The sequence below is a fragment of the Dioscorea cayenensis genome, chromosome 18, assembly GCF_009730915.1.
Source record: "Dioscorea cayenensis subsp. rotundata cultivar TDr96_F1 chromosome 18, TDr96_F1_v2_PseudoChromosome.rev07_lg8_w22 25.fasta, whole genome shotgun sequence".
NCBI lineage: Eukaryota > Viridiplantae > Streptophyta > Magnoliopsida > Dioscoreales > Dioscoreaceae > Dioscorea > Dioscorea cayenensis.
Window position 1 is genome coordinate 9,912,474 of NC_052488.1, and position 14,301 is coordinate 9,926,774.

The following is a 14,301-nucleotide window of genomic DNA, read 5'->3' on the forward strand; positions in this document are numbered from 1 at the left end:
ATCGGCTCACAACTATTCCTACATTGAAGACATTGAGAGAGTATTTCTTCTTTCATGGATAGTGGTTTAGGGCTTTGATAAGTGCTTGAGTAGACATATTTCTCTAGATGTTTTTACATGTATTGAGCATCATTTTTATCATGGTTTATGTCTCATAAAGTGTATTTGGTGTTCTTTTATGCAAATAGGTTGTGAAGGCTTTGAAAGAAGAAAAGGAAGCAAAGATAGGTTACGAAGGCACCTTTTGGGAGTTTTTATCCAACATAAAGATCAAGATACAAGAGGAGCTCATGCACACGGGGGTGTATGCCAACTTTCAAGACAATTCAAGCCAAATTGTGGGTTGGAAGGGCACAAAGGAAGTCACACTCCTATGTCCTGACTTGTGTGAAGAATTCAAGAACCTTCCCAATGATGGCTAGCCGACGAGAAGCCTCATAACCTACCACGCAGACGTGTGCCCATCCATGTAGCCTCAAGAGAAGAGTGTTGGAGCCTTGTAATGAAGAGCACTGTAGTAACACTGTAGCAAAACACTATTTATGCAACGGGTGAAATTTTCACATGGTCATGTGGGTGGTTCTGCAGCCCACATGAGCGCATGGGAGGCTCATACGATCATGTGGAGGCATGTAACAGACGTGGGTTTTAAGTATAAATAGCCCTTTTACCCTATTCTTTGGAAACTTTTTGGATAGCATTTGATAGGCAAAGCGGTTAGGGTTTTAAAAGAGGTCTTTGGCGAATTTGGGGGCCATTCTTCACCAACTTTGATAGATCTCTTCTTCGTCATAGCCTAGAGGGAGCCATTGATGACCTAGCTTCAGAGAGGGATCCTTCAAGATGTTAAGTGACCCATCAAGGACATCATCACAAATTCAAGGGGGTTTTATTCCATGGGTTTTATTGATTTACATTGCATTAATTATTTTGTAATTTGCCCCATGGAAGGCTAAACCCTAGTAGGTATTTGGGCATGTGAATCCTAGGATCTTATCTTTGTATTGATTTACTTTATGTTTTCTATTAATCCGAGTTTAATTGAGTTTCAATCTTATTTTTGCATTGCTTGCATTCCGTATTAATCTTTGTGGTTGATTTTTTTGCCTTGGTGAAAGAGAGGTCATCATTAGGGCTAGAACTCCAAGATTGAAGAGGGTTGAGAGGGTGAGTTATGAGATAGTGGAGTGTCCCCTTTCCCCTCCGATTAGTACATTCTATCTCCATATTTAATAGGCTTTATGCAACCATATTTGGTGTGAGGCGTGAGATTGAGAGATTTCTCCACCGGGACCTTGTAGGTGGTTACGGATCTTTCACCAAGAAGTAGGGTTAGGTCTACCCTTTGGAATCTGGTGTACTCTTAGGAATCTCTAGAGTTTATTGCGGTCATATGTGGTGTGAGGTGATGAGATTGAGTGATTTCTCCATCGGGATCTCATAGGTGACTAGTATCTGTGGCCTGCAGGCAGGGACTGATTATTCTTAGATTTTCTCTACTCGATTAACTCAGTTTAGAAACACATAGTAGATCTTGCGCTTCATATTAGATCCTAGGGGAGCATTACCTGGGTACCTCATCTTTATTAATTGAGACTTCCCTCTTTTCTACTATTCCCTACTTGCTTGAGATATTCATATTCTTGTGATTGAGTTTATTTTACCATATTCTTGATTCCGACTAGATAATTGAGAAGTAGTTACTACTAATACTTCTGTTCCCTGTGGATTCGACTATTTGACTCATTGGGTACTTTATTAGTTCAACACTTGTGTACTTGCTGTACACGCATGCAAGAGGTGTATTAGGCTTTATTTCCATTATATTGATTTGAACATTGATCCCATTGAGGGCTAACTTCCTTGGATGTCTAGATTGATGTAGCTTGAGATATATAATCTTTATTGGTGCTTTTAATATAGATTTTACTCATTTTGTTCGGTTCATCTATGTCTCTATATTATTGATTTAGCGTAACGAGAGTGGTTATTTCATTTTGATGATGTAATTGAGATCGAGAGATTTAAAACATCAGATCACACATAAATAAAGAGTATTAAGAGTGTGCTCTAGAGATAGGCTACTTGTGATTCTCCCGACTAAGGTCGTTGATAAGTGCTATTTTAAACATGTTTTATCAATTGTATTTAGCACTTTATTGACCATTTTGAGATTTTTTTTCTGTGGATAATCACTACCTAGTTGTTTATTTTGTATCACAGGTTGAAAGAAGCACAATAAGAGCTAAAGGAAGAAAATTGGGAGTAAATCGATGCCAAAATCATCAAACAGAGAGATACACAATTAGAGTACATGCCCATGTACCTGCTAGTGTACATTTTGGTCGAGCAAGTTTTAGTAACCTCCTGATAACTTAAATCGAGAAGAACATTCCCGTGTAAACTTAGTACACTCGTGTATATTTGAAAGATCATAGAGCATGGCCTAGACAAGAGCACATGAAAATTAAGGGTTACATGGGTGTGTAACTGCAGAACAGGTGAAGAAGAAGTCCAAAGAGATACACAACCATAGGTAGAAAAGTACATGACTGTGTATAGCAACCCGTGTACACCAAAGTTCTGTGAGTTATGGGTTGTCTCATGGGAGTTACATGAGCAAAGTACATGCCCATTTAACGGTCAGGCCCTTTCATTATAAGTTGAAGTTTTGAAGAGCTTTTTAGGGTATCCAAGTTTTGGCCGATTTTGGGGGAAAAGGTTTTGGAGTTCCTTGTCTATGGTTGAAAGAGGCTTTGAAGGATTGAAGGAGGAGCTCAAAGGAGTCACTAGGGTGTTGATCCATTGGTGGCGATTGCGGCTCGCATCATCTCCAACCACACAACACTGAGGGGGTTTTCTCTTTACATGTTTAGTGTTTTAGAGATTGAGATTCACCTTGTATTGATGAACATGAGCCCCATGGAGGGTTAACTCCCTTGAGTGTCTGGATTGATGTAAATTGGGATTGCTTTATCATTTGATTGCTTTTTAATTTAAATTTACCTTTACTTCTGGATTCATCCTTGTTTTCAATGTTGATTTTGCGTATCAAAAAGTGGCTCTACCATTATGATTTTGCTTGTGTATTGAGAGATCCTTGCGAATAGATCACACTTGGATGGGTAGGTATCACTAACGCTCGTTAGAGATAGTAAGTGTGGCATGTACCTTTTAATTGGAATTTCAATGGTTCATCCCCGATTCTTGACATGGAGATCCTAGAGCTCATTACAATCATGCGAGGGTAGGAGTAAGAGAGATTTGCTTCCTCCTTAAGCATAGGTTTAGACACTAAGGAGTCTTGAGAGAGCACTTGGTGTATTTTTGGTCTCCTTCATTCCGGTTAGCTAAGGCTTAATCTCTATTGAATTATAATCATTCTATTTATTAAACTCCTAGGTGAAGTCGATCCTGGCACTACTCTATTCACTGTGTTTAGTTCCTCACTTCCTCTGATTTGACCTTTTTCTTGTGTTCTTTTGTTTTCTTTAATTCTAAAATTAAATTGGTTCTGGTTTTAGTTAGCTAAGAAGGATAGAGTTAGTACTTCTAATACCTAGTCTATGTGGATTCGACCTTGCTTTTGCATGTATTACTTTAATTGAGGCATACACTTCCATGTATCTACTTTACATCGATCAAGTTTTTGGCACTGTTGCCAGGGCCTAGATATATTAGGAACACTCTTATTTGCCAGACGAGTTACTTTAGTTTCTTTATCTCTTTTTGTTTTTAGTTATTCTTCTTCTTTTATTCTTTGTTTTTCAGTTGTAGATTATGACTGATTTATCTCTTTTGTTAACTTTTTAGGAGCTTGTGCATGACCCATTCAAACAATCAAAACTTGTTGAGCAAGATTTAGAGATCGAACAAATGTTACATAGAAGGGTTAGACAGTTGACTCAAGATTTTCAGAGTTCGAATTCATTGAGTATGGCCAAATAAGAAGCACAACCAAGGACTATAGTCGATTATGTTGGATCCACACTTGATGGAACATAATCAAGCATAGAGCAGCCTCCCGTTACGGCCACTACATTTGAACTCAAGCTGGCGTTCATTCAAATGGTCTAACAATCATGTTCATTCCATGGTTTACCAGATGAAGACCCCAATGCTCACTTGAGTACTTTCTTAGAGGTGTGTGGCATGTTGAAGCTAAATGGGGTTACTAATGATGCTATCTGTTTGAGGATCTTCCCATTTTCATTTAGGTTGAGGGCTAAGGAATTGCTACAAACATTACCTAGAGCTTCGGTTAGTACTTAGGATCAATTGGCCAAGCTATTCCTAACTAGCTATTTTCCACTTGGAAGGACAACAAAACTTTGACATGACATTGCATTTTTCACTCAACAAGATGGTGAGACACTCTATGAAGCTTAGGAAAGATACAAGGATCTTTTGAAATGATGCCCACAACACAAGTTACCAGGTTGGATGGAGGTCCAAACTTTTTACTAGTGATTAAATTAAAGTGTGAAGCAAACCATTGATGCTGCGGCCGGTGGGGCCGTAAGTAACAAGACACTGGATGAGGCTAGGAAGTTGTTTGAAGACATGTCAATGAATAGTTACTAATGGAATTCAAGAGCTAAACAAGTGAAGACAGCCAGGGAGTTTGAGGTAGATGCCATGATGGCTTTAGTGGCTCAACTGGAGTCTATGAGCAAGAAGATTAATGGTTTATGACCCCAAGAGTGGCTCCAATCATCGCATGTGAGACTTGTAATGGTGGACACCCTATGACTGATTGTGATATTATGAGTACTTCTTCGGGACAAATAGAGTAAGTGGACTATATTAGCGGAATGAATCAGGCACAAGGAAACCCTTATAGTGTCACATACAAGCTGGGATAGCGAAACCATCCTAACTTTGCTTGGAGTGGTCAAAGACAACATAAGCCAAGTCAACCTCCTGAATTAAAAATAAAGAAGCCAAGTTTGGATAAATTAGTGATGAAGTTTGTGCAAGCCACCGAATTTTGGTTTGAAGCCCAAGATAACTACTTTGTGGAATCAACAAGCTTCTATACAAAATTTGGAAAACCAAGTTGGCCAAATTGTAAGAACACTATTAGAGAGACCTCAAGGAAGCCTCTCAAGCAATACGGAAGTGAACCCTAGAGAACATGTCAAGGCAATCACATTAAGAAGTGGGCAAGAGGTGGAAATGAGAGCCAAACAGAGCTAAGGCCCTGAAGAAGTGAGGCCAAGTGAAGTTGAAGAGAAAGAGGTTAAGCAGGATGTGATTGAGAAGCTCATTATTAAGGAATGCCAACCGAGAATTCCTTATCCCTCCTGGCTCAAGCAAGGTGAAGCTCGTTGTTTTCAGATTCTTCAACCTGTAATTCAGCTAGAAATTTTTGTTCTTGTGCAAGTTCCTTGCCCCTTCTATGAAATTTGAGCTTAATTTTAGGATCTTCTTCAACTAATGTCGAAGGATTCTCTCGGGTCATAACCTATAGCTGAAATCAAGAAAAGAAAAAGTGAGAACTGCAAAAGAAAGAAATATGAAGTAGAAAAAAATAATGAAAAAGTGAATGACTAAATTAACAAAGTTCTAGCGTTCCTAATATCCCGTTGCCCAGCAATGTAGCCAAAAACTTGACACAGTCCTTTCTTGTATCTGCAGTGCATAGGTCGCTCAATTAATAAAGTGTACCCACTAGGTAGGGTAGTCGAATCCACAAGTAATGGAAGTATTAGTGATGGCTACTTCTAAGTTATCTAGTCAGAATTAAGAATATGATGAAGTGAAATAAATTAGGAAAAGATGAATATCACAAGCAAGTAAGCAAGAGTGAAAATGAAGGGAAACCTCAGTCAATGAAAAGGAGGTATTCGGGCGATGCTCCCCTTAGGATTCAACATTAAGCACAAGATTCACAAAGTGTTTCTAACCCAAGCTAGTTAAGTAGAGGAAATCAAAAGATGATCGGATCCTGCTTACAGTCACCGATACTATCCCCCTACGAGGTCTCGGTGGAGAAATATTTCAGTCTCAACACCTCACACCACATATTACCCCTAAGCACTCTAGAGATTCCAAAGCGTGTATCTGATTCCTAAAATTAGACCTAACCCTACTTCTAGGTGAAAGGTCCCTCACCCCCTATGAGGTCCTAGTGGAGAACTCTCTCAACACCTCACACCATATATGGTTGCATAAAACTTAGGGAATATGGAGATAGAGTACACCAATCGGAGGGGAAAGGGGACACTCCACTATCTCATGACTCACTCTCTCAACCTTCTTTAATCTTGAGATTCTAACCCTAATGGAGACCTTTCTCTCACCAAAGTGAACAAATCATGTAAACAAAATAATCATAAGATCAATAGGGAAAGCAAACATTAAGAACACAAGATTAAAACTCAACTTAACTCGGATTAAGATGAAAACACAATGTAAATCAATATAAAGAATAAAATCCTAGGGTTCAAATGACCAAATACCGACTAGGGTTTAGCTCTCCACAGTGCAAATTACAAAATAAATAATAAAAGAATAGAAATCAGTAAATGCCATGGAAATAATCCCCCTTGAATTCGTGATGATGGCCTTGAAGGGTAGCTTCAACATCTTGATGGATTCCTCTCTGAAGCTAGGTCGCTGATGGCTTCCTTGATGCTATGACGAAGGAAAATTGACCAAAGTTGGTGAAGAAGCATTCCCAAAGCCGCAAAGACCTCCTTTCCAAGCCCTAGCCGCTTTGCCTCTCAAAGCCGTGAAAAAGTCTCCAAAGAATAGGGGAAATCGGCCTTTTATACTCAAAAACTCGTGTTTGTCTATAAAAATTCTACAGTGCTTTTACAGTATTTCTTGAATTATGCTCCAGAAATTCTCCTTCTCTTAAGGTCACATGGACAGGCACACGGCCGCGTGGTAGGTCATAAGGCTTCTTGTCGATTAAGAATTCTTGGGAAGGCTTTAGAAGTCTTCACACAAGTCGGGACATTGGAGTGTGGCTGCCTTTGTGTCCTTCCAACTTGCAATCTAACTTGAATTCCTTCAAAAGTTGGCACACACCCCTATGTGTAAGAACTCCGCTTGTGTCTTGATCCTTGTGTTGCACAAAAGACTCCCAAATTGTGCCTTTATAACCTATATTTGCTTTCTTTTCTCTCTAAAAGCCTACACACCCCTATTTGTATAAAAACACCAAATACAATTTATGAGATAGAAAACATGATAAAAGTGATGCTAAATGCATGTAAACCATATAAAGAAATATGTTCACTCAAGCACTTATCACCTAGTGATCGTGACTTCTTTTCTTCCTCTGCTTGAGAAACGTGAATTTTGGTGACACTTAAACGAAAGCTCATTATCGAAAATGCTATGAAATGAGCAAATTTTCTTGGTGTGTTAGTGTATCCTAGCCCATGAGTACTTATTGAAATAGTGTCGTAATATTTACTAGCTACATTAAAAAAATGTCCCATTTTTTAATATTTTTTTGTTCTCTATGAAAATTATATAATACTAAAAAATGAATGGGTGGAACAACTATTTGTGCGTATTTTGCTTCTTTATTTTTATTCGATTTACAAAAATACACAATATTGTCATTTTACTATATTACATGGTTTGATTTAATTTTATAAGATAACTAGATAAAGTGATTTGAAATTTTACTTAACGGTAAAATGAAATTAAATAAATACTTTTAACTTAATTTATTAGTTTTATTGAAGGGTAGCGTTTTGAATATATTATTTATTTATTTATTTCTAGGCTTCATTACACTGGTGGCCACAAAAATTTGTGACTTATATCACTGTGGCCATAAAAGTTTTATCGTAACTGGATTGCGACAAAAGTTTGTTCCTGGAGCACTGGTGGCCAAAACGGCCTGTTTGGAGGCCATTTCCGGTGACTTGGTTGACATGAAGGCCACGTGTAATATAATATTATAAACGAGATGACGTGGTAGTCCAACTCAAAAACACTTTATGAGTAATCCAAATCAGCAGGCTGAGTCATTTGCTGAGTCATCTCCCCCTTCTCTGAAGTTCACTTGAAACCCTAGAATAGAGCATCAGTTTGAACACTTATTGAAGGAGCCTCCTCATGCCTGATTGCCCTTCTCTCCTTCCCTGAATCACAAGGATGGACTTCCCAATATAGGTCCCTCACGCTGCTGGTTTCCCAGAATGCAATCATGAGAGAAATTGTGGAGATGGTCCCAGAGGAAGGGCATCATCTCCCGTTCGGTTGGTGTTGTTTAGATGATTCATTAGGAATCATTATTTTTATAGTGGATGCTGGACATGTTCCTCGAGTTCAGGTCTTAATTTGCAGGTCTGTAATGGAGTTGAAAAATGATTGTGACCTGGATGTTTTAGTGTATGAATGCCATGATTTAATTTTTCAGTAATTTAATTCAGTGGCAATTTATAAGAGTGTGTAATTTAATTCAGTTGAATGATGACAATTCTGAAATTTTAATATGTTCTTTATCCATGAATGAAGTGCTATGTTCTTTATAATTGTTGCATGTGGAGGTGGAATTGTGCTGAAGCAAATTGGAGTAGAAGTTCTGTAAATTCATATGGGTTGAAAAAATTTTCAGTGTATGAATGCCAAGACATAATTTTGGTTTGTGAGAGTGTAATTTAATTTAGTTGAATGAAGATAATGCTGTAAGTTAAGTATGAATGAAACACAACCATCAATTATTTACAAAAAATTTTAAACGATTCAGCACAAGCACCAACATCAATTATGTGCAAAATTAAAAAGAACAAGTCTGCACAGGCACCATCATCAATTATGCACAAAAATTCTGCAGTAATTTAAAAAAACAAGTATGCACAATCACCAACACTAATTATTTATAGAAATTTGAAAAAAGAAATCTGCACAAGAATAAGCATAAGTTTTTTAAAGAAGTTTGAAAAAAAGTCTGCAGAAGCACAAATTTTGCATCTGCATTAATTTAAAAAAACAAGTCTACACAATCACCAACACCAATTATCTGCAGAAATTTGAAAAAAAATTTGCACAAGAACAAACATCAATTATTTAAATAAATTTGGAAAAAAGTCTGCACAAGCACAAGCTTCTTCAGTAATTTAAAAAAAAAACAAGTCTGTACAATGACCAGCACCAATTATCTACAGAAATTTGAAAGAAATTCTGCACAAGCACCTCAACCAATTATCTGCAAAAATCTGAAAACAATTTGCAAACACATAAGTAGTAATTATTTGGATGAAAAGTACACAATTGACATTTACTTAGCATCCAATTGCTAGTGAACACATAAACCAGTCTAACATTGACATTTAACCTCCAATTACATCAACAAACTATAAACAAAAGTTATCAGTGCTTACAACAAGTACTTGCAATTTAACATGGACATTAAGGTTTATAACTTCTTCAGAACAAAAGTGTTAAATCAATTTGCCATCAAAACAATGTAGTTCCTTAGTACCCTTGTCATGTGAAGAAGCCCCCTTGTCTTCTGAAGAAACCCTATTTGTAGGTGGAGATTGAGGTGCCCTTATGCAATAAGTCACATTACCCAAGTTAGCTACATGAACATTACTGGACCTGCTTATGCTGACACTGAGTGCTGGTCCATGGCTTGTAATGTCACTAGGCTGCCTTCTTTGAGATTGTTGGGTACCTAAAATGTCTTGATGTTGAATTGGCTCATTGGCATCTGCAATACTGCCAGTTGACATATTTTCTGGAGCAGTCGACTCAATACTTCTTATCCTCTGTGAGGAAAACATGAATTGGATTAAATTATTTCAGAGTTACAGTTCATCCCAATTTCAAATATATATATATATATAAACCCTTACAGGTGCTAGTTTCTCTCTTTTTTGGCCCAAACTTGAAGTGATATTCCCATTACCCTGCTATCATAAAAAAATAGAACACAAATGAGAGATTATGCATTGTAATTGAAACAAATTAATATCAAAAGACTTACTTTCTCATGATGCCTTTTGTTGTGGCCTTCTACATGGCATATTGTATATCTAACTGTGCTTAACCCCTTTCGGGCTAATTTTTGTTTGCCTTTCCCAGAAGTTGTGAAATTAGATGTTGCCTCCTTCAAGGAATTTTCAATCTCTTCAGGCTCTTTTCTTCTAGCTTTTGCTTTCCTTCCCCTTTGTCTTCTCCCAATTGGAGGTGGGATCACTCTTGTTCCATCATTAACTTTTGGCCAAAGCTCTTCATTACTGGTAGGGTTTATGTAGTGATCATATACCCGCATGTAAGTGGACACCAAATAGGAGGCATGCACAAATTTCTCTGTCTACTGATTGTTCCCATATATTGCACTGATTCCATGAGAGCAAGGTAATCCTATTAATTCCCATCTTCTGCATGTGCAAGTCCCCTCAACCATGTCAACAATATAGGATTCCCTTCCAGAACCTATGATCTGTACTTTGGGCCCACCTGAAAAATCTGGTGTGTAGTATTGTGCCTCTTCTTTCATCTTGTCAAGTTTCTTTTGAATTTTTGGGCATATATTGCCCTTGTACTTCAACATCTGTTCTTCTTCTTTTCCATTCTCCTCATCAACTTTACCTTGATCATCTCAAGCATTGTGATGATTCCCTTATCTCTTGCATCAAGCATATACCTGTTAAAGGACTCACAAATGTTGTTCAAAAGGATGTCACACTTACTTGAAGTAGAGTACAATGCCCTAGTCCAGCTTGCATATGGTCTATCTTGATGGTCAAGCCATTTTCTAGCATTTGGATTTTCTTTCTCTAGTACTCCAAGCCAATAGTTAAATCTCTGTATATATGTTACCCTTGCAGCATTCCATAGAAAATCCTTTAAGGCTTTACCTCTGAATTTCTCCTTGAAGTTTGTGTAGATGTATCTAACACAAATTCTGTGTTCTGCATCTGGAAATACTTCTTTAACATCCCTTTTTAATCCCTGCAAATATAAGCCACAAAATTAATTGGTAGTTAGTGTCATTGGAATTTGTTTTAATCATATAAACTAACCTTTTGCCGATCACTCATTATGGTGACATATTTGCTATACCAAATCTCCAAATTATCCCTTTAAGCCTCCATAAACCAAATCCAACTTTCTCTATTCTCAATCAAAACCACTGCATAAGCAATTGGAAAAATACAATCATTTGGGTCAATCCCTATTGCAGACAACACTTGCCCATTATATAAATTTTTCAAAAAACAACCATCAAGACCCATAAATGTCTACAACCTGACTAGAATGCATCTTTTAAGGGCTTCAAACAGACATAAAACCCTTTAAAAACACCTTCATCCCTCCATAATATCAATGTCGTGCATGGATTGTTCTGCCTAAGCTCAACTGCATACCTGATAAGCTTTGCATATTGCTCAGCTTTATCTCCATTGACCCACTTCATTGCCAGATTTTTGGTTCTGCAAGCTTCCATACTAGAGATTGTGAAACCATGGTCATCTTTAACTTTTTTAATTATCCCATTGTAGCTCCAATTTTGATCAGCCCTAAATTTGTCAAGATATTTAATAGCCAGTCACCTTGAAGTAACATAAAAATTGGTGAAAACCTTTCCACATGTGTGATCAAAATCGGCACTCTTCATTTGCATTGATGGATTGTCTTTGCTCATGCGAGCTGCATAAATCCTAAAAGAGCATTGTTTGTTGTGGAATGCACAAATCACTCTATTTTTATCATTTTGTGGGAACCATAGCTGAAATCTATTCTTAATTCCCCAATTTTTGCATGCCTACTTCAGCTACTCCAAATCCCTAAATAGCATCCCAACCTTTAATCTTGGGTTGTATAGTTCCTTCTCTTCATTAAACTCCACACACCTACGTTTATCATCACCATCTGATTCTGGATGTGTGAATAACTCCTCAGAATTTTCATCATCTGATTCACAATCTTCTTCAACAACTCCTTCTACAACACCTTGAGAAAAGATGGTGTATCCTATCGTATGCCCCCTTTATTTTTTCTTTGTTCATCCATAACTTGTTGATAATCCACATCACTAGATTGAAGATCATAATATGGATCACTGAGCTCCTACTCTTCAGTTCAAACCCCATCAATATCTTCCATATTAGCTGGATGAGTTCACATTGAAAACTATATAAGTCACTTTGCTAAATTTCTAAAACATCAAAACAATGTTGAAACTAAAAATGCAGATCATGACATTATGTGAAACCATAATTTAAAAACCTAACAATCAATCAAATACAGCAAGAAAATGTTGAAAATGTAAACCAGGACAATACTACTTATATAAACAATCAATGTATTCATTACTAAAACAAAACAACAGCAAGGGATAATTAACTATCAAAAAATACTAATTATGTAAACCAGAACACTACTAATTGAAAACCAGGACAATCAAACAATATGGGATGAAAATGTAAAATATGACATTACTAACTGAAAACTAGGGCAATCAAACAATCCTAATTGAAAATGTAAACTAGGACATTGCTAATTTTGTAGACCAAGACATTACTAAAACCAAAAATAGAAAATCAAACAACTTAACAAACTAAATTAGAAAAACCAAAATATTATCAACATGTTGTCAACATTACTAAACAGTCCATATTAATTTAAACTAAGTGAAGTTTATAATCCAATGAAAATCTTACATAATGCGGATAGGAGAACCCACATTATGTTGTGGTTCATTTAAATTTTCTAAATTAACTTGTTGCTTTTATTTTCTGCTTTAATTTCTTTCTGCTGGTAAGTAACACATATTCTGGTGGGAAATATAAATTAATATGAAAAAGAAAATGATGATTATGAGATTATTATAATTAAATAGTATGGTGTTGGTATGTTTTAATTCTATGATGTTTTACTTGTGTATAGTATGATTTAACTAGGAAGAAGCATTGATAGCATGACATCCATGAAACTATGAAAAGAATGTTTGTTTAATTTTTTTAGTCCCAAAGGTTGATTAAAAAGAAAGCTTTTCATAGATTCATCATTCATTAATAATGGTGAGCTTTCATTATTCTTTTCATTCTACTTTGCATGTTTGTACTATGTGTACAACAAAAGACCCTACACTATTTGATCATAGAAGACCCTATGCATAGAAAACCAGGGCAATCAAACAATCCTAATTGAAAATGTAAACTAGGACATTGCTAATTTTGTAAACCAGGACATTACTAAAACCAAAAATAGAAAATCAAACAACCAAACAAACTAAATTAGAAAAACCAAAATATTATCAACATGTTATCAACATTACTAAACAGTCCATATTAATTTATAAAACATCCACTAAAATTTAAACTAAACTAAAATGCAAATCATGATATTACAAAAACCAAAATATGAGTTCAAATGTTATCAACATGTTAAATTCCATCATAAAGCATGAGTTCTAATCCAATTAACAGATCAAGTAAAAAAATTAACAATGGAAAAAAATGTAAGACCGCAATGGGAAAACAAATCACTCAATATGCTTAAATCACAATATATTACCTACAAGAGAAACAATGCTGGAGAGTTTACATGAGAAAAACACTTCCTCAAAGAAATTGGTACCATTTTTAGTGGCGTTCGCTTACCTGTAACAAAGCTGGACACTTTCAGAAGTCAAGGTGGTGGAGATCGGCTAAAGGGAAGCGACGATGAGGTGCGGGGTGGTGGGGCAAGCTCAGTGTGGGTTGGTGGAATCCTAAGCTTAGTGCTGGGTAGGGGAAATGGGGGTTTTCAGCCAATGCTAGGGATTTGGGCAAGGATGCTTAGAAGGGAGAGAGGACTCAGCAGATGACTCAGCCTGCTGATTTGGATTACTTATAAAGTGTTTTTGAGTTGGACTACCATGTCATCTCGTTTATAATATTATATTACACGGTGGCCTCCACATCAACCAAGTCACTGGAAATGGCCTCCAAACAGGCCTTTTTGGCCACCGGTGGTCCCGAAACAAAATTTTGTGGCCATTCGGTTACAAAAAAAAGCTTTTGTGGCCACAGCGATATAAGTCACAAACTTTTATGGCCACCAGTGTAATGAAGCCTTTATTTCTGTCAGCGCTTCATGGCAGGCTTGGTCTAAATGATGTAAACAAGATACAATATTGTTATTATTATTATTATTATTTGATAAAAGGGCCTTTAATTTACGTGACCATGTTCATAATATCAATATTTTATTAATATCAAGTTCATCACGGACAGACACACTGATTTTCAATTATTTTTTTTTCTTAAATTCAAAACCATAATTTGCCTTCAACTACAGCCAACTCCAAATCTGTGTTTTCAACGGTGAATTCATTTC

The 14,301-nt window shown here is 36.6% G+C and overlaps 1 non-coding gene across 1 annotated transcript; it reads right to left on the reverse strand.

Annotated features, from left to right (window-relative positions):
• Positions 1–4,327: 4,327 nt before the first annotated feature.
• On the reverse strand, positions 4,328–4,433 carry LOC120283055. Its single transcript, XR_005543058.1, has one exon. It is a non-coding gene; the product is annotated as a small nucleolar RNA R71 (small nucleolar RNA).
• Positions 4,434–14,301: the final 9,868 nt, after the last annotated feature.